This window comes from Ursus americanus, chromosome 7, assembly GCF_024610735.1.
Source record: "Ursus americanus isolate L20-20 chromosome 7, mUrsAme1.1.p, whole genome shotgun sequence".
In the NCBI taxonomy this organism is placed as follows: domain Eukaryota; kingdom Metazoa; phylum Chordata; class Mammalia; order Carnivora; family Ursidae; genus Ursus; species Ursus americanus.
Genome location: NC_142133.1, coordinates 52153994 through 52173254, shown reverse-complemented (window position 1 = coordinate 52173254; position 19261 = coordinate 52153994). Strand labels below are relative to the sequence as shown.

The window sequence follows — 19261 nt, the reverse complement described above, 5'->3', positions numbered from 1 at the left end:
CCCCCCCCCCCACCCCGCGCCCGGCGCGAGCCCGGGAAGGGGCGGAGGGAGGTGGCCCCGCCCCGCGCGGCCCAGCCCCCGGACAGAGCCTGGCGCCCAGCCACCGCCACCCCGCCAGCCCCCGGGAGGCCGCGCGGTCGACGGTTTCACCCAACTGCCCGTGCAGGGTGGGGGCTGAGTGGCTGGGGAAGGGGCCGGGGACCGGAGGGGGAAAAAGCCGCAGCCTCGCTCTCCGCGAGGAGTCGGGGCTCCAGACTCCTGGCTGAGGGGTGCGGAGCCCGGCACTGCAGCTCACCGCCCCGCCGGCCAGCGCAGAGCCGGCCTTCGGGAGATCGGGGAAGCCCTCTCGCCCCGGGGTATTTCCCACACCATCAGGTCTCGGCTTGAGACTGAACTTGGCCCTGGTCTGCCCCCGCTGAAAATGAAAAAGTTGGTATTCAAAGTTATCCAGTTCCGGAAACCCAACGTGCGCTCCAGGCTTTTGGAGGGAGTGTGGACTTTGGCATTAGAGACTACAGAACTGAGTTCCACTCCTGATTTTGCCGCGTGACCTTGGTCGAGTCACGGACTTGCGGACTCCTCCCCCATACAGAGGGGCTGGTGGCCGCCTGCCTTTCCGGCTGTGGGAAAGAGCTAAACGGATGCCAGGTGCAATGCGCGGGCAGTGCACCGGAGCGCTAATTCATTTGTGGATCGCTCTCTTCCTGCCTGGGGGTACTGGGTGGGAAAGGAAGGAGAGAAGAAGGGGAGAGGTGGGGGGCGTGGCAGGGCGGAGCCTGGGATCCTGCAAGTCCCCGAACTCCCGGACTTGAGGGCTGGAGCCGTGGCTCTCTGCTGCCCTCCGGCGGGCGTTGCACTCTCCGGGTGTCCTCGCCAGCCCTGGGCTTAGAGGGCGGGAAGCGCGGGCTGCTTCGAACGCCAAGTTCTTTAGCTGTCCCGCTGGCTTAGCGGAGCGGGAAATCCTGCCTCGCTCCAGGTCTGTTTGGACCTAGGGCCTGAACAATAATAGCTTCCATGTATGAGACTCTGCTACCCACTTGGTCATTCGTTCAACAAATACTGAACGTGTACTGTGCCCGGGTGGGGCGGGAAACAGAAGCGTGCAGGGCGGAGCGCCCTTTTGGAGCTGGCGTACAGGAGCCAAGACTTTAGGTTTACTTGTAATCCTTAAGGGCTACCCCAGTGGGCATTTCTTTTCCCCGTTTTACAGTGAAGGAAACCGAGATCTAGAGGGTGGACTGGAGAAGGGGCACAGGTGCAGCCCAGGCCTCCTGGATTCCAGAGTAGATAGATGCTGGCCCAGCATACTGCACAGTTTCCAAGGGAAACAAAGGGAGAGAGGCTGCTGGGTTTCTTCTGGCCTGTGCAGTTCAACCTCAGTATTTAACACACCTGGTTAAAAGTCTGAGTTATTGGAGATATTTTTAAAGAACGGTAAATGCACAGCTTTCAACTGCATTTAGTGGGCATGCAGTGAGTCTCCACTGGCCAAGAGTTCTAAGCAGAGCCGCTAATGATCACCAGAGAACACGTCTGTTGGAGTACGAGCTGCTAAAGTGTGTAAGTCTAGAAAGGCTCAAGACCCTCCTGTACTCTAATTTACACACTTAAGTGCTGAGTAAAATCTAGCCTGTGTCCCAGCTAGTTGCCACCAATCCTCAATCAATGGTCTGGTTAAGAGTACATTAACCTCTCTAAGCCTGTTTCCTAAAATGGGGATGACAAGCCAACCTCTCCAGGGGCTTGTAAAGGATCAAGTGAGACAAGGGCTGGCCTGTGTCACAGGCTCTGATGGCCCATTATGATGTGTTCTTGGAGCTGGGGATGTACACGGTGCCAGATGTGAGATAGATGGGAGGATAGAGAACTGAGCAAGCCAAGGAAGCCATAGGGAGGGTTCTCCTGAGGCTGGTCCACCCTGCTCTCCTGCCTCAGTTTCCCCTGGTGCTCCTGAGCATCTTCCCTGGGAAAGCTTCAATGACTGCTCATAAACACTGAGCTATAAATGAGACATCGATTCCCTGGCTCTGTGGTGTAAAATATTAACGATGCCTAAGTGGATACCAGGGATGAGAGCAGAATGTCCGCTCGGCATTAGCAGCCTGGGCCATGGGCCTAATGGATGGGAAGCTGACTCCCCCGTTCACTCACTCGCTTGGGGCCTGCCAGCTCAGGGGCCAACCAGGTCCACCGAGGCTGGGCTGATGGCCCCATCGCACTCCCTGTTTTCACAGAACCTGGACAGGGAAGCTGGCAGACAAGCCCCCAGACCCCATACATCCTCCCCACACCCATGACGTGCCAGGCCAGGCCTTTCCCAGCTGCCTGTAGCTTCCCTCCTAGCTCCCAGCTGCCCCTTTCCTAACATCCCCCAAGTGCCTCCTGCTGCCTGGAGCATGCAGCCAGTGCTCCCTGCCAGCTCCCTGCCTTGGAGGAGGGGCAGGCTTAGGGGAGGGGCACATACAGAGCAATCTCTGCAGCGTGGGGTGCTGAGGACTGCCACAGAAGTAGGGAACGATGAGGGGCAATGTGGAGGGAGCAGCTGGCTCTACCCCAGGTGATAGTAGAAGGCTGGGGAGCCCTGTCTGGGAGGCTCTGGGAGGCCCTGGTGTCCTGGTTTAGAAAGTTTTTAGACTGCCAGCTGTTTGGGGGTGGTCTGGGGCACACCCCAAACCTAGCCTTGCATCCCACACCTGAGGTCATGGTCTTCCTATGCCTGGACTATTGATACCACTCCAGTTCTGCCTCTAGGAAGCCTCCCCAGATTATACCAGCCTGTATCAACCTCCTCCTGAGAATGACCACGGCCTCTGCTGTCTAGGCGACGCCATTCTGCACCGTGTTTTGGCTGTCCGCCCAGACACCGTCCATGTCATCCCGTGCTGCTCCTCTCTCACCACAGCTGCGCTGTCAGCTCCTGTGGGTTGGGACCCTGTCCATTTGACCAACATTAATTGGGTGCCCCAGCCTACTGACCACCTAGCTGCCCAAGGATTTCAAAAGGTCTTTTGACTTTTAAGGGAGGGACTGGACCACACACATGCTGTTTGAGGGACCCATGCCCAGCAAACAACTCAGCAAGTTGTTCCTGTCTCAACTTTCCCGGAGGGCAGGCCACCCTTGGTTCTAGTGCATTCTACTGGGCAGAACAGTCATTATTCAATTTATTTCTCCTCATATTTCATAGGAACCAGACAAGAATGTCCACGGGCGGAATTCCACATCTCAAAGAAATACCTCTAGGACGCCTCCCCATGGATGTCCCAGGACTCCTCAAATGCAGTGCATTCAAAGATAAACTGTCAACCTTTCCCCAAATGTGCCCCTCCTTCAAGCTCCCTGTCTTAGCTGCTCAGGCCAAAATGCTGGCTTAGACTAGAATCTTCCTGTTCCACTCCTGCCCAGTCAACCAACAAACTCTGGCACTGTGCCTCTTTCTCATCCCTCTCTGCTCCACTGCCACCAGCCTGGTCATGCCATTGTCCCTTTCTCCTGGACTGCTGCTGTCGACTGCCAGCAACTCTCCCCATCTCCACTCCGTCCTCCTCCTGTCTCTCCCCCTTTCAGTAACCAGAGTGGTCATCTTAAGATGGACATCAGATCCTGCTTTTCCCTTGCTTAAAACCTCTAGTGGCTATCTGACTCAACACTGGTTGTGTTCGCCTGCTCGACATCCTCTCCCTGATTTGGTGACAGCCCTCCAATTTCCTTTGTTTAACCCCTTGCCCCTGCCAGCCTTGTGATTTTGGAGGTTTGGGGATATAACTGGTCAACCAACACCAATTCCTCTTTTCCCACTGCATACCACCCTTCCATTGCCATAGTGATTGGTTCAGGGATGGGTAGCAGCTGGGAGCCAGGACAGTGAGAGACCTCCATGACTGGCTCTGGGACAAGCAGGAGAGAGGCACTCTTATTCACTGTGGCAGCTAAGTGGCCACCCTGCCACCATGTGGGGACAGAAAGCTGGAGACTGAAGTTATTTCTTGAGAAAGCAGAACAAAAGATAAATAGCCCAAGTCCAGTTGACAATGTTCTATGCCTTGACCCAGCTGTGCCTAAGGGCACACCTAAACCTTTCAGTTGTATGAGCCAATAAATCGTCCTCTTGTTGCTTAAGCCAGTGTGAGTTGGGTTGCTGTTCCTTGCAACCAAAAGGGTCTTGATCAATGCAACCCCTCTTACTCATAGAACAAAGACCAAAATCCTTAATATGGACCATAAGAGTAGCTGACATTTACTAAGAACTCACTAAGTACTAGGCACTTCAACACCACTCAGCTTCATTCCTCACAGCTCCCGGGAAGGTAAGGACTTGATAACAGGAAGAAATCAAAGCACAGAGTGGTTAATTCTTTGCTTAAGGTCACATAGCTGATAATACACAGCATCAGAATTTGAACCCAAACATTCAAGCTCCACAGCCTGTGATTTTAATTCAGTCCTGCCATGCCCCTCGACACCAGCATGGTCAGGCCCTTCTTCTTTTCCCTTGCTCACATGATCCCAGCCACACCTGCAGCTACCTGAACGGGCTCAAGACTCTCCCACCTCCAGATCTCTGCTCATTCTCTTCTCTGAGCCAGAAATGCTCTTCCTCCTCCTTCCTTTTCACCCAGCTAATTAGTGCCTACTTGTCCTTTGGGTCTTAGCGTGAATGTTACTTCTGCAGTGTTATCGTCCCTGACCTAGTCCCCCTTATTAGTCTCTGCTATGCAATGCCCCCCATCCCCTTCCCTCTTTGCAGTTCTCACAATGTGAGTTTAGCTATTTACTTATGTGTTCGTTTATTTGTTTGTTTTTTTCTTTTTAAAGATTTTATTTATTTATTTGACACAGAGAGAGTACAAGCAGGGGTAGCGGCAGGAGCCAGATGTGGGGCTCGATCCCAGGACCCTGAGATCATGACCTGAGCCGAAGGCAAACACTTAACCGACTGAGCCACCCAGGTGCCCTATTTACTTCTGTTCTCCCACCAGATTGTAAACTTCCTGAAGGTGTAAACAGTGCCTGCCTCAATGTATTTATAAAATAATTAATGGGATGTCAGATGATGCTTTTCCTCCAATTATTTCAGCAGAGGCTATCCTGGTATTCAAGCAAGAGCACCAGACTGGGAGTCCAAGAGAACCAGGGCCAAGTCCCTAGTTCCAGCCCTAACCTGTTGGCAGAGTTAGCCAAGGCACACCACCTCTCTGAGCTCCCATTTCCTTCTTGTAAAATGGGGTCACTTGGTGACATTTACCTGTCTGTCAAACAGCTATGAGAATCTGACAAGCTGACGATGTGAAAGCATCCCAAGACAGGCATGAGAGACACTCTTCCTGGGATGCCCACTTCCTCAGAGCCAGATACATCTAGGAAGCGACACTAAAGGAGTCTACTTCTCTCTACCTTATGGTGTTGCCCAAATCTTCCAATCCAATCGACCTCTGGGGGCCACACAGAACCCATCCACAGTCTCTGCTCTGGCCCAACTTCAGATGAAATGTGGGGGGTTTGTGGCTACAGGTAACAGAAATCCTCCATTCCTTTAACTTAAACCATAAGGAAATGTACCATGTCACACACACAAGTCCAGCAGGAGGGTGGCTTTAGGGGCAATCAGCTCAGATCCAGGGGTATCATTAAGGACCTGGGTTCATGTTTCCACCTACACCTTGAGCCTCAAGGCATTAACCTTACTCAAGCCTGTTCCCTTCATGACCACAAGATGGATGCCTAGTTCCAGACATCACATCCTGACATGACAATGTCCTGGGAAAGACGGGATCATCTCTTCCTATGTCTCTTCTTTTATAGTGAAGAAGACTTACCCATTAAGCCTCTCATGAACACTTCCTCATATTTCATGGCTGGAATTATTTCACATGGCATGCCTAAATATGTTGTTGGCAAGAGGAATGAGACCACCACTGTAGGAGAGACTGCTAGCTCTCCACCAAAACTCATTCTCCTCTCTCCTACAGTTAAAAAGCTTTCTGCATATTCTAAATGCAGCCTGGGAGGAAAAGCTATAGTTTTTAAGGCTCTGCTTTTACAGTGATTTTCTCATGACTTATAATAAGACTTTCCTCCCCCAAGATTTATTTATTTATTTTAGAGAAAGAAAGAGATTGCATGCCAAGCGGAAGGGACAGAGGAAGAGGGAGAGAGAATCTGAAGCAGACTTCATGCTGAGCATGAAGCCCAATATGGGGCTCGATCCCACGAGCCTGAGATCATGACCTGAGTCAAAACCAAGAGCTGGACACTTAACCAACTGTGCCATGCAAGTGCCTATAAAACAAAACATTTTTAAAAAATATTGAGATTGTTTTTAAATGACAGTGTAGCATATTGGTTAATAGCGCAGTCTTCGAATCCTGGCTTTTCCACTTATTAGCAATGTGACCCTGGGCAAGTAACTTAGCCTTAACGGACTCAGTAAGTTCCCACTCAGTAAATGGGAACGATAATACCTATGTCACAGAATGAGTATGCAGGTAAAATAAATCAGTATATGCAAAGCACTTAGAACAGTGACTTTCACCCATTCGAGGTACTCGTTAGGGGCTGAAGCTTCTGTTATTATCACGGAGAAAGGATTCATTGTATATCCTATCGACACTCAGAGACCAAGCAAGAACATAGGTGAGTTTGAACACATCTGTGCTTTTAACTATACAAATGACACGACCTCTCTCAGCCCTGTTGAGTGCAGAAAAGGAAGATTCCAATCATGATGAAGCAGCTGGCATCAAACTTACCTTACCAATGGAAACAACTAGAAAATCTAGACAAAACATGTAAAGCAACTACACGTGGGCACTGGACATCAATTAACATAGGGCAATGATCCCTGAGAATCACACTAAATGATCCCCACATTCATTCCTTCTTTACTCCTGAGCATATTTTCCAAAATGCAGGACAGCAGAACCTCCTGGCACTTGGGGTCACACCGGATGGAGGAAATAGAGATCAGACGCCAGGACTGCTAAGGTGGCCATGATTCGAGAGGGCAAGGCGTCTGGAAATGAGGGAGCCACAGAGAAGGAGCAGCCCCAAAAATCTATGAAAATATCCCTTGGGTCCTTGGTCAATTGTTAGGCCGTTCATGAGCAGAGAGAGACTCTCGGAGGGCTTGCAGAGAATAGTAGCTGAGGGAGCTCAAAGCTGAACAGAGATTTCAGAACTACAACTCTGAGAAAGTACTGCAGGTCGCTTCCGTGGGACAGAAGCTAACCCAGAGCCCCTACAACATACCATTCCCATGCATAACAAGCACGCCCATCAGCATGCAATGAAAAAGGATTAGACGTGAAGAAGGAAAAGTGGCTGATCATGAACTTAATAGAAACATACAGATACGGCTGAGATTTTGGAGTTAGCAGATAAGGACTTCGAAACAGCTACAATGAGTATGTTTCCAAAGATAAAAAGGGAAATGGACAAAACAACTGAAACGATGAAGCTTAAATTTAACAAAGAATTGGAAATTTTCATCATTAGGGTTGATCAGGGAAGCAGAACCACTATGACTGGTATAGGATATAGATATAGGACATAGAGTGACAGAGAATAAAGACTTTATTATAAGAATGAGACCTTACTTAACTGGGGGAGCTGAGTAAGAAGTCCGTGGAAGGTATTGCCCCCCATATGCCTGGAGTTGCTGTAGGTCAACAGGACCAGGATATAGAGGAAAAGGCTGATACGAAGTGAGAAAAAGTGAGAACAAACTGGAACCCACATCTGTCTCTCACTGCCTCCCACCCTGACAACACAGGTGACCTGCAGAAGAAGCAGACATCATCTACCACATGAAGCTGCACGTGTGCCTGACCCAGTGTGCCATAAAAAATTGCAAGTCATGCCAAGAAACAAGAAAATGTGTTGGGGCGCCTGGGTGGCACAGCGGTTAAAGCGTCTGCCTTCGGCTCAGGGCGTGATCCCAGCGTTATGGGATCGAGCCCCACATCAGGCTCCTCCGCTATGAACCTGCTTCTTCCTCTCCCACTCCCCCTGCTTGTGTTCCCTCTCTCGCTGGCTGTCTCTATCCTGTCGAATAAATAAATAAAATCTTAAAAAAAAAAAAAGAAAATGTGATTCATGCTTAAGAAAAAAAAAAGGTCAATAGAAACTCTCTGAGTATCACTAGATGTTGGATTTAGCAGATAAAGACCTCGAAGCAGCTATTGTAAATATATTCAAAGAACTTAAAAAGACCATATTTAAAGACTTAAAGGAAGGTATGACCAATGACTTAGTGAATGAAGAATCTCAAAATAGTAGCAGGAAATAGAAGTAAATGAAAATTCTGGAGATGAAAAGTGAAAACACTGAAATTTTAAAATTAATTAGAGGGACTCAACAGCAGATATGAGATAGCAGAAAAAAGAATCAGTAACCTTGAAGATAGATCAACAGAAATTATCCAATCTGAAGAACAAAGAGAAAAAACAGAATAAAAATGAAATGAGTCTCAGACCTGTAGGCCAATATTAAATATACCAACATAGGGGTGCCTGATGGCTCAGTTGGTTAAGTGTCTGCCTTCAGCTCAGGTCATGATCCCAGGGCCCTGGGATCTTGTCCCACATTGGGCTCCCTGCTTGGTAGGGAATCTGCTTCTCCCTCTCCCTCTGCCTGCTGCTCCCCCTGCTTGTGCTCTCTCTCTCTCTCTCTCAAATAAATAAATATTCTATAAATAAATAAATAAATAAATAGATAGATAGATAGATAGATAGATAAATACGTGATGAGACCACCAGAAGAGAGTGAGAGAGAAACAAAGAAAACCTTTGAAGAAATAACAGCAAAAATTCCCAAATTTGATGAAAAACATTAATCTCTAGATTCAAGAAGCTCAAAAAACTCCAAAAATAATAAACATGAAGATATCCCCACCTATACACATCACAGTCAAACAGTTGAAATACAAAGACAAAGAGAAAATCTTGAAAGCAGCAAGAGAAACATGGCACATCACATACTGGGAACAATATAGTTAATACCATGGTCTCATCAGAAATAATGGAAATAGCTGGAAAGAATGACATACTCAAGGTGCTGAAAGAAAAACAAAACCTTATCAACCAAAAATTCTTTATCTAGCTAAAATCATCCTTCAAAAATGAAGACAAAATACATTCCCAGATCAACAAAGACAGAGAGTTCATTGCTAGCAGACTTGACTTACAAGAAATATTAAAAGAGGTCTCCTTCAGGCTGAAAGGAAGTAATTCAAATCCACAGGGGAAAAAATGACGGTGCCAGCAATTTAAATTCTGCGAATAAATTCAAAAGATTGAGTAAAGAGGTGCCTGGGTGGTTCAGTCAGTTGAGCGTCTGACTTGATTTCAGCTCAGGTCGTGATCTCAGGGTTGTGGGATTGAGCCCCCCATTGGGCTCCACACTCAGTGTGGGGTTGCTTGTCCCTCTTCCTCTCCCTTTGCCCCTCCCCCCTCAAATAAATAAAATCTTTTAAAAAAAGACTGAGTAAATATAACTTTTTCTTGTTTTACTCTTAATTTCTTTAAAGATATGTTTGCATAAACCAACACTTATAACACTGTATGGCTTTGGCTTATAACATATATGAATGTAATACATGTGATGATGACAGCATACAGGAGGAGAGAAAAGAAGAAAATATATTGGAGGAAAGTTTTTATATTTTACTGGAATTAAGTGAATATTATTCTGAAGTAAACTGTTATAAATTAAAATGTATATTATAATCCCTAAATGATCCACTAAGCAAGTAAGTCAAAATAATGCAGTGTTAAAAATCAACAGAGGAATTAAAATGGTATAAAGTATATGTTTAACATAACAGACAGCAGTAAAGGACGAACAGAGAACAAAAAGGAGCAAATAGAAAAGAAGTAGCAATGGGGCGCCTGGGTGGCGCAGTCATTAGGCGTCTGCCTTCGGCTCAGGGCGTGATCCCGGCGTTCCGGAATCGAGTCCCACATCGGGCTCCTCCGCTGGGAGCCTGCTTCTTCCTCTCCCACTCCCCCTGCTTGTGTTCCCTCTCTCGCTGGCTGTCTCTCTGTCACATAAATAAATAAAATCTTAAAAAAAAAAAAAGAAAAAAGAAAAGAAGTAGCCAAAGGGCAGATGGAAATCCAACCACATCAATAATTACAGTAAATGGGAATGGACAATAATTGAGTGTCAGAGAAAAAAAAAAAACCCAGAAAAGAATATCAGGAAGATGTGGGACAAAGTAAATATGCCCAACAAATGTGTAACTGAAGTTCCAGAAAAAGCAGAAGGAGAGCAAGAGAAAGAATCAGAGTTTGAAGAAGCAATGGCAGAAAAATTTCCAAAACAGATGAAAGATACCAAACCACATTTTCAACAAGCTCAACAAAACCAAGACGGGATAAATACAAAGAAAACCACAGCTAGGCATATCATGGCCAAACTGCTGAAAATTAAAGGTAAAGAGAAAATCTCAAAGACATCCAGAGGAAAAAGACATTCAGGGACATAATACAAATGATGGTAGACTTTGTGACAGAAACCACAGATGCCAGAACACAATGGAATAACATTTTTCAAAGTGCTCGAAGAGAAATGACTGGCCAACCTATAATTCTATACCCAGCAAAAATGTCTTTCAAAAATGAAGGGCAAATTGAGACACTCTGAATTAAACAGAAACTGAGAGAATCTATCATCAGTAGACACATTCCACTAGAAGTGCTAAAGAGATGGAGATTCCCATGTCCGAATCAGCCTCTGGGAATAAGTTTTTGCCCCTCACAGGTGTCATGGGATCTCTCAGCATCTTGAGAATCCCAGAATCAGGGCCAGTGGTCTCTGGAAGGAAAGGAACTTCATGTTCCTTAATTGAACTGTTCTTTTTTCCCATGGTTCTTGTGGTCTGGAAAGACTTAGAAGGCATGAGAGAACTGAGCTGCTTGACATGTGGACATGTCTCCAATTGTCACCGTGGGAGTTGTAGACCTCTCACTGCCTCTCTTTTGATTGCCCAATGACCTGTGACTACACATTGGTCAGGAAGAGAGGCTCTCTCTTCATGCCTCTATCCGCACCCAGGTATATCCAAATCCCCATCTATTGTCCCAAGGATTTACAAGAGTCTAGGAATACTGAACAGGTCATGGAAAGAGGGACACTTGAGGCCACCTTGTCCCAGAGCCCCTCATTGCACTCCTTAGGTCCCTGTGATAGAAGATTCCCATTCCCGTCTACGGCCATACCACCCTGAACGCGCCCGATCTCGTCTGATCTCAGAAGCTAAGTAGGGTCGGGCCTGGTTAGTACCTGGATGGGAGAAGATTCCCATTCCCTTTCTCATTTGGAGGACTTCTAATCTCTTCCTATGTCTTTTCTTATGCTTATACAGGTCCAATCCAGAGGAACCAACCAGCTCCAGAATGACAGGACTGGATAAGGCCAAGCATAGTTCTCCTCAGCAACTTCACTGCAGTTTGTACAATGTCCACCATGTTTCTTTGGGTAAATTAATTTGTCTTGGCTGAACTTGGCTTTCCTACCTCTCTGTGTTGGCAAGAGGATTGGGTAATGGTGAGTCAGGAGATCGAAGGCTGTGTGACCTAAGCTATGTTTCTTCTCACCTCCCTGGGCCTTGTCTTCCTCATCTCCAAAGTGGGGGAAACATTCCTTAGCCCGTGGCCCACCCCCTCATACTGTCATGAAAATCAGTTGTCCCCAGGCACGTGGGAGTGCTCGAGATGCTAGGGGCTCCATGCATATGTTGACTAGTATCATGTCATTTTAACACCCTGCTGAGTCCAGGCTGCGGCCCCGTGCACAAAATATACACAGGAAGCATTGCTGGCCAGCTCCGAGTCTACTTGTTCTCCCTGGCATGCGGCCCAGTCACACGGGGTCATCAATCCTCATGTTTTATGACACCGATGCTAAGTGCTCTGAAGTCACATCCTTGCTGCACATCCTTGATCTGTGAAGAAGTCTGGACATAAGCATTTCTTTGTTTGTACTCAAGCCGAGGGCCCAAGGGTGTCTTGGGGAATTTCCACCCGGGATGCTTGGTGTTGGTGTCTCAGCTCTCGGGGTGGCCTCTGGCAGCCCAGAGAGGTGTGCTGATTCCAGAGGCCCTGCGTCAGCCAGATGCAGATGAATCAAAACCTTGGGGTCTGAGATGGGAAGCAGCAGGTGAGAAGCCAGAGCCTGAGTCTGGGGGTTGAAAATCCTGGATCGCTGAGGTCCACCCTGGCCTCCCTCCCACAGGCTGGAAGTCTCAGCCGGTACACACTTCTCTCTGAGCTCAGTAAGGTGAGGGAACTGGGGACTAATGACAGTAGCAGCTGCATTTCCCGAGCGCCAGCTGTGTGCCAGGCACTCTCCCGGGCACTCACGTGCATACCGTTGTTTCATCCTCACACCTGTTACTACCCCACTCCCACTGCAAGGACGCCGCTGCAGGACTCGCCCCTCCTCCTAGGCTCCAGAACCATGGGGTTCTAACCTGAGCACGTGCTCCAAGAAGGTCCTTGGCAGCACTCCAACATTCCCCCTTCTCAGAGGGCTTGTGAGGCCATCGTGGAAGAGGGGTCAGGGCCCAGAGGTGTCTGTTAGCTAGACCCAGAGAAGCAAAAGTGGTTTTTGAACCTTCCTTCAAACTGGACAGACATAGGATTTCATAGTTAGAAGGAGGCCGAGGTTCATTCATGCATTTACTCATTCAACAAATATTTTACTGAGTGTCTACTCTGCTCCAGGAAGATACAGCATTAAATGTGTCACACGTGGCTGCTGGCTTCAAGGAGCATACATTCTAGAGGGGGAGACAGACCATGAGACAGTTTTAATGGGGCAGGCCACAGATGGCGGTGGGGGACATACTGCGAAGAGCTCCATCCCAAATCCAAGGCCCAGAGGGTTTCCCAAAGGGAGCTGGAACACTTCTGAGCCCGGGTCTGAAGGCAAAGAGGGTGAAGAGGATTTGACTATGAAGGAGAGTGTGACCGGGAGTGAGCAGGTGGTGGCTGGGTGGGGACAGAAGGTGAGCCAGTGTAAGCGGCCAAAAGAGCAGGGGGCGGAGGCAGGGCCAGGCAGGGGCCAGGAAGTCAAGGTAAGGGTTCAGACAGGGCTTTTATTCCTAGGGCAATGAGGCATTTGTTCCTTCTCCTCCCCTCCCCGGGCCTGCCCTGTCCTACCCTTCTCCTTATAACGACCTCTCTAGCTGCTACATGACCAGGTTAGGGGTGAGTGGGAGAGGCTGCAGTGATTTCTTCCCATTTCACGGATGAGATAAGAGAGGCCCAGCCAGGGGTTGTGAAGTCACACAGTGGCATCGTGGGGACAAGAGCCCAGGTCTCTCGACTCCTTGGTCAAGGCTCCTTCCTCAGCCCTCATCCCCCCAGACTTGAACATCTAAAAGACACAGGGCAGCAGCCAGGGGGGTGGGAGGCCCATGCACACAGCCACAGTCCTGCTGGCAGCATGGCAGAGGGATCCTGGCAGCCCTGTGCTTGACCCGAGGGCTGGGGTTCGAGGACAGACACACGGAGCCCTGAAGTGAGCACCCTGGTCTCCTCTTAGCACAAACATTTTTACCTAAAGAACAGACTCTAGGGACCAAATTTCCAAAAGATCTGAGAAGCTGAGTCTATACAGCTGCCCAACACAGCCCGAAGCACAAGGAGACAGAGGACTTAGAGACGGGACTCACACGAGACAGGATATTTCATATTCGCACAATCGTACGTGCAACGTCACACGCATTGTTTCCTTTGAGCCTTAAAACCGGGAAGACAGCCAGGAATGTCATTATGATTCCCACTGAACAGATAGGAAAGTCGAGGCCCCAGGAGGCAAAAAGTCCTCCCAAAGGTCACAAAAACAAAATCTGTTTAGCCTCATCTGACTAGCACTTCTCAAGCGCAGTTGACCCCAGGACCCCTGATCACACGACATACGCTACTGTCCCGTGGGCCACACTTGGAGAAACGCTGTTCTAGCATGTCGGCCAGCACATCTCCATTAGCATGACATCCAGCCCTGGGGAGAAGGCGAACCAGGAGGGGATCCTGCATGTCGCTGCGGGGTCCCCGAGAAGTCACTTCACTCTCCCCGGGGCTCCTCGCTGCACTGCTGGAAGAAATGACTCCCACGGTGTTTCTACGAACGAGTATTTCCTCCTCTCTGTTCTCTCCATACCTGCGACTTCTAGTGGCAAGTAGAAACTGCGAAAATTGCCCCATGGCGCAATTCTTTGTCTATGTTCATCTCTTTCCCTTTCAGTATATATGTAACTTGATAGAAATTCTAGGCTACAAAGTCAAGCTCATTAATTGTTTTTTAGGGCAACCATTCCGCTACCCCGCCCAGCAATGGCACGTTCTCGCAGTTCAGCAATCCTGCCTTCCCTTCCGAGGCTGTGATTCTCTCGTATGCATAGATGTCCTCTTGGATCTCTGAGAGGATTCATGCTACTTACTCTGTCCTTTACTTCCGTTTTTGTTGGCCTTCGAAACTCTGTTGATTTGGGTGTTGCTTCTTCATTTCGCTGAGCTTACTGCTTTTTTTCGACGTGGTCGGTTTTCCTCGAACGCTGGGTGGCTCTCAGGCACCAGTGCCCGTCTGCGAGTAAAGTGCCTGGGGCTCTAAGCCCACGGGGAGGGTGAGGCGGGGCAGGACGGCCGGTGCCTAGAGTGTGCCTGCGGCTCCTCTTTTGGGACCAGGCCCCCTGTGCTCCCTGGACACGGCCAGTCACCCCGGGCACCGTCCGGCTTCTTAGGTCCACAGGCCCAAGCTTAGCTCTGATCTGGGGTGGGCACCTGTGTGCAAAGACAAGGGGTTGGAGGCATGGGGGTGGTTCTCCCCCAGATGCTCCTACTTCCGCACCCCTTCTGCTCCCTGTGGCCACCCACCCAAGTCTGAAAGCCGTGGCATTTTCTCCGCATCTTTACACTAAGCTTTCCCCCAGTTTCCTCCTTCAGTGTGATCCCACCTGCCTTCTGTCTTTTGGGGATTCCTTACAATTTCTGGCTCACTGAAGGCACCCCTTCCTCATTCTTTTCTGGTTATCTCTTCTGTCCTTCCCGGGAGAACTGGAAGCAGATGTGTGCACTGTGATTACTTGGCCCGGTCCCCGTACCTGACGTTAGGACAGTAGCTGCAGGGTCAATCCTCGTGACTGCCTTTCTCGGGAGGTGCGCGAGAAGTAAGTGTGAAGGTGACACTCGCCAAGCCCTGGGGTTTGCCAGGCCCTGAGCAGCGATGCCTGCTGGATGCTACTGGGTACTGAACAAGGGACCTCGTAGAGGCCTGTACCCAGAATACAATGGGAGGGGAGAGGCCCTGAACCCCAAACCCCAAACCAGCCACCTTGGCCGCTGCATGAACCTCCCCCATATATTCATTGTTTCCCTCAGATTCTTAGTGGAAGAAATCAACAAAAGGACACCAGCCGTCAAACCTCTGTCGGGAATCCAAGGGAACCAATACAGGCCTATGTATCTATTTAAACAATGGACTCAGTAGTTATCAGATCACCCACGGTACTGATCTCAGTCTGTACTGACCCCAGTCAGCCCTATATCTGGTCCTGGCCTCAGGAACCACTTGCGTGTCCCGTGCCCCTCATAGGCCTGGTGTAGGGTAGCCTTTGCAGGGCTTAGGAAAATCAATGTTTTCCTTGTGTTCTGAACCTCCCCAGGCACCCCTGTCCCAGCCTCTTCTCTCCGTCTGACTGCGGAGATTCGGGCTCCCTTGATTGAATTGGCCCAGGCAAAGGGATTTATCTGCCCTTAAACCAAACCACAGGAAGAGAAAGGGACAAGAATGCCCAGAAATGTGGGCTCAGACTGTTCTCCGCCTCTCACACCCAAATGGCTTTTTCCACGTGGCTCTATTCTTGGCTACTAGAAGCTGCCAGGCCCTGGTGTCACCGTATCTCTGCTCTGGACACAGGGCCATTCACTGTCAAAGGATCTGGAAAGGGCTCTCATTGGCCCAGATGGGGCAGGTGCCTGCCCCGGCCAGCGCGTGCTCCTGCTCCGGCTGGCCCAGCAGTGTCAGGGGCCCATGTCGAGTTCAAGAAGCACGGAGAACTGGGAGCCCTCATCCCAACCAATGGTTAGAACAAGATCAAGGTCACTTTACAGAACACAGATAAGTGCTTTTCTGAATAAACCACAGAAACCTTCTGCAGACATCAGGGCCAAGCTCAGAGGATGGGCATAGGAGCCAGAGACCTTTCCATGTGTGTGTGCCCGGCTTGGCCCTAGACGACTTCTGTCCAGCCCCTTGGCTTTCAATCCTGTGTATGTGCCAATGACTCCCAACTTTCTCCAGTCCCCAAGTAGCTCATATCCCACCTGCCACCTGCCTCGTCAACACTTCTACTATGATGTCCTTAGATGCCTCAAACTTAACGTGGTACAGCTGAGGGGCCCCTCCATCCCACCACCCTCGCCCCACACCAGGCCTGCTCCTTCGTTTCCCCCCACAGTGAACGAGGCTCAGAGCTCCCGATGCTCAGGACAAAAACCTTGACCTCACTGTTATCTTTAACCTCCTCTCTTTCACTTACACCATACCCGTCATGTGTCCGCAAATCCTTTCAGCTCCACCTTCAAATGCCTCCAGGACCAGCCTGTTCTCACCACCTCTGTCACCTGCACCCTGCCCCAGCCTGTGTGCCTGATCGCGGCAGGGAGCCCCCCACCTGCCTGGCCCCTGGGGCTTATTTTCCTTCTCGCAGCAGCAGCAAGAGGGCTGGCTCAGAGCAGGAGGCAGCCCCTGGGCTCCCCACATGGCTCTGCTCAAATCCCCGGGGTTCACCCCACTCCCACCAACCCCTGAAGCCTCCCGCGGTGGGCTTCACACAGACCCTCTCCAGCTGCCCTGCCCGTGACCTCTGAGCATCTCCCGGTTCCCCAGACACGTCTGGCTTTGTCCTGTGCTGTCCCTCTGCCTGAAAAGCTTTCCCTTAGGCTCTTCTCTCCCCACCTCACTTCTCTGTTCAAATGTCACACATTCCTCCCAAGCCCTTCCCTGGGTCCTCCACCCCTCTTCCCTGCTCTGTGTAATTTCTGGAGCCCTATTACTTTCAAATATATAATTTATATATCAATCTCATTTTATAGCCTATAAACTAGAGGGATTTTGATCTTAGATCCCGGCTACGTCCCCAGGGCCCAGGGCAACACCTGGCAGACAAGCTTGATAGCTTGTTGAGTGAATGCATAGCTGGGTGGCCTTGGCCTGGCCTGGGGCTGGAGGGCAGAGTCCCTGATGTTTATGAGGATCCCATGTCAGCCCAGGGACCTCACAGGGACTGGGAGCCACCGCCGCTGGGCCAGGTCAGGCCACCACAGCCTGGTCCCCTCCTTGCTGCACCTGCCATGGTGTCTGTCTCACGGGGCCTGACCCTCATGGGGGGTCCTCATGAGGATTTCACGGGTAGATGTTCTCTTTGGGGGGAGGGTGAGGTAACCCTTCCCTAGAACCCCTGTGTCCCCCAGACTGGCCTGGCGGAAAGGGAAGAAGAGCTGAGAGTGGTGCTATTAGTCGCCCTGTCATCCTGCAGGGGGCACAGGTCAGGGACACCGTCCACTTCCCTGGACTCCCCGCATACCAGCCAGGAAACCCAGCACTGGAGACCTGGCTCCCAGAGCACACTAAACATTGGTCAGGCTCCACCCCCACCCCCACCCCCAGCCCAGGACAGGGGCAGTTTCTGGCCTCAAGTGTGTCTAGAGACCCATTCAGGATTGGCCTTTCCTGCCACCTCAAGCTGCCCCCAGGTCCTCATCCCTGCCCTCCCTCCTCTTCAGCCCTGCAGGGCTCCCTGGGGGAGCAGCAGCCACACCTTCCCGCTCCTGCCTCCTCCCCACTCAGCCCTGCAGCTCAATTACTCCAAGGCTGTCTTCCTCAGGCTGCTGCCAACAGCCGGAGGTGGGCACACCGGCACCCAGCAGGCCTGAGCCCCTCCCGGAAGTGGTCACAGGCAGGACCTGGAGGCCTGAGTCTGCCACAGCGAAGGGGTAAGGGCCCCCCTGGCAGGGAGGACGGGAGATGGACCAGCCGGGGGACAAAGGCCCTGAGTTGGCATTTTTGGGTTTGCGTTTGGAGACAATTAGGAGCTGAATTATTAAAGACGTGTGAGAGAAGAGGCTGTTTTTAAGAAAGCATGAGTAAGCAGGGCGCTCTCACGGCAGCACACAGGATCGAAGGCAATCAATTGCCATAATGGCTGTAAATATTTACTCGGCTTAACTGCGAATGTGTGCGCCAGCCACGCACTTAACACAGGGGGCCCTGCCCGGCGGACCCCCGGCAGGCCAACCAGGGGGCTGCGGCTCCAAGCTCCTCCCTGTGTCCCCTGCGGCGTAGGCTCGCTGAGAACATGGGCCTGGAGTCAGATGCAGCTGGGCTCCCCTGGCTCGGTCACCCTGGGCGGGTTGCTCGACCTCCCTGAACCACAGGACTCATCTGTAAAACGGGCTGCTGACGCCCACCTCAGGGCACTCGAGTGCTCCCAGTGCGACTCCCAGGGGGCTGACCCTGGGCAAATGCCAGTCCTGTTGGTCCAGGACCCCCGAACAAATGCCAGGGGCCCTGGTCTTACCCTGGACTCTTACTCAGTTACCATACAGGACGAGGTTAAGTCTCAGAAGTTGGGTGCTCTCGATTATAGCTGTGTAAGTATGACACGGCTGGTGTGGGGCCATGCTAAGGCTCAGCCTTGAGCCAGGAGCTGACGCATTTACGACGTACTCATCCTGGGCTGGGCATTCCCGGGTCATGTCTGTAGCTTACTTAATCCTTGCCGCAGCCCAGAGAGGAAAGTTCGATCATCACTCCTCATTTTATAGACAAGGAAACTGAGGCTCAGAGAGGTAAAGCGACTTGCCCTAGGTCACACAGCTGGTAAGTAGCAAAGCCAGGAATATAGTCCAGTCCCCTCCTACCCTTTCTAGAAAACTCTGGGCTACGCTGAGACCCACTCACTGCTCTTTCCTCCTCCTCCGTGGCACCCCCCCCACCACAAGAGGTGGCGTGGCCCCCGACCAGCAGCCTACATGCCTGAGGACACATCTAAATACTGACAAGGGCCACGGCCAAAAGAGAACCCGGCTTCTGTTTACTCCTCTGCCAGTGGCCCCTCCGCCCTGAGATACTGGCTCTGAGGGGGCCTGCACAGGCCAGCCTGTCCCCGGGGTCAGCGGGCTGATCTCTAAGAACGCTCTGATCTTGGACTGAGGGTGCTGCTGTAAGAACGGCACCTGGTGTCTTCCCCAACACA

At 50.7% G+C, this 19261-nt stretch overlaps 1 protein-coding gene across 1 annotated transcript in view; it reads right to left on the bottom strand.

Moving 5' to 3' along the window:
* KCNIP3 (potassium voltage-gated channel interacting protein 3) overlaps window positions 1–19261 on the bottom strand; it is a 78170-nt gene that overhangs the window by 25435 nt on the left and 33474 nt on the right. The window lies entirely within an intron of this gene.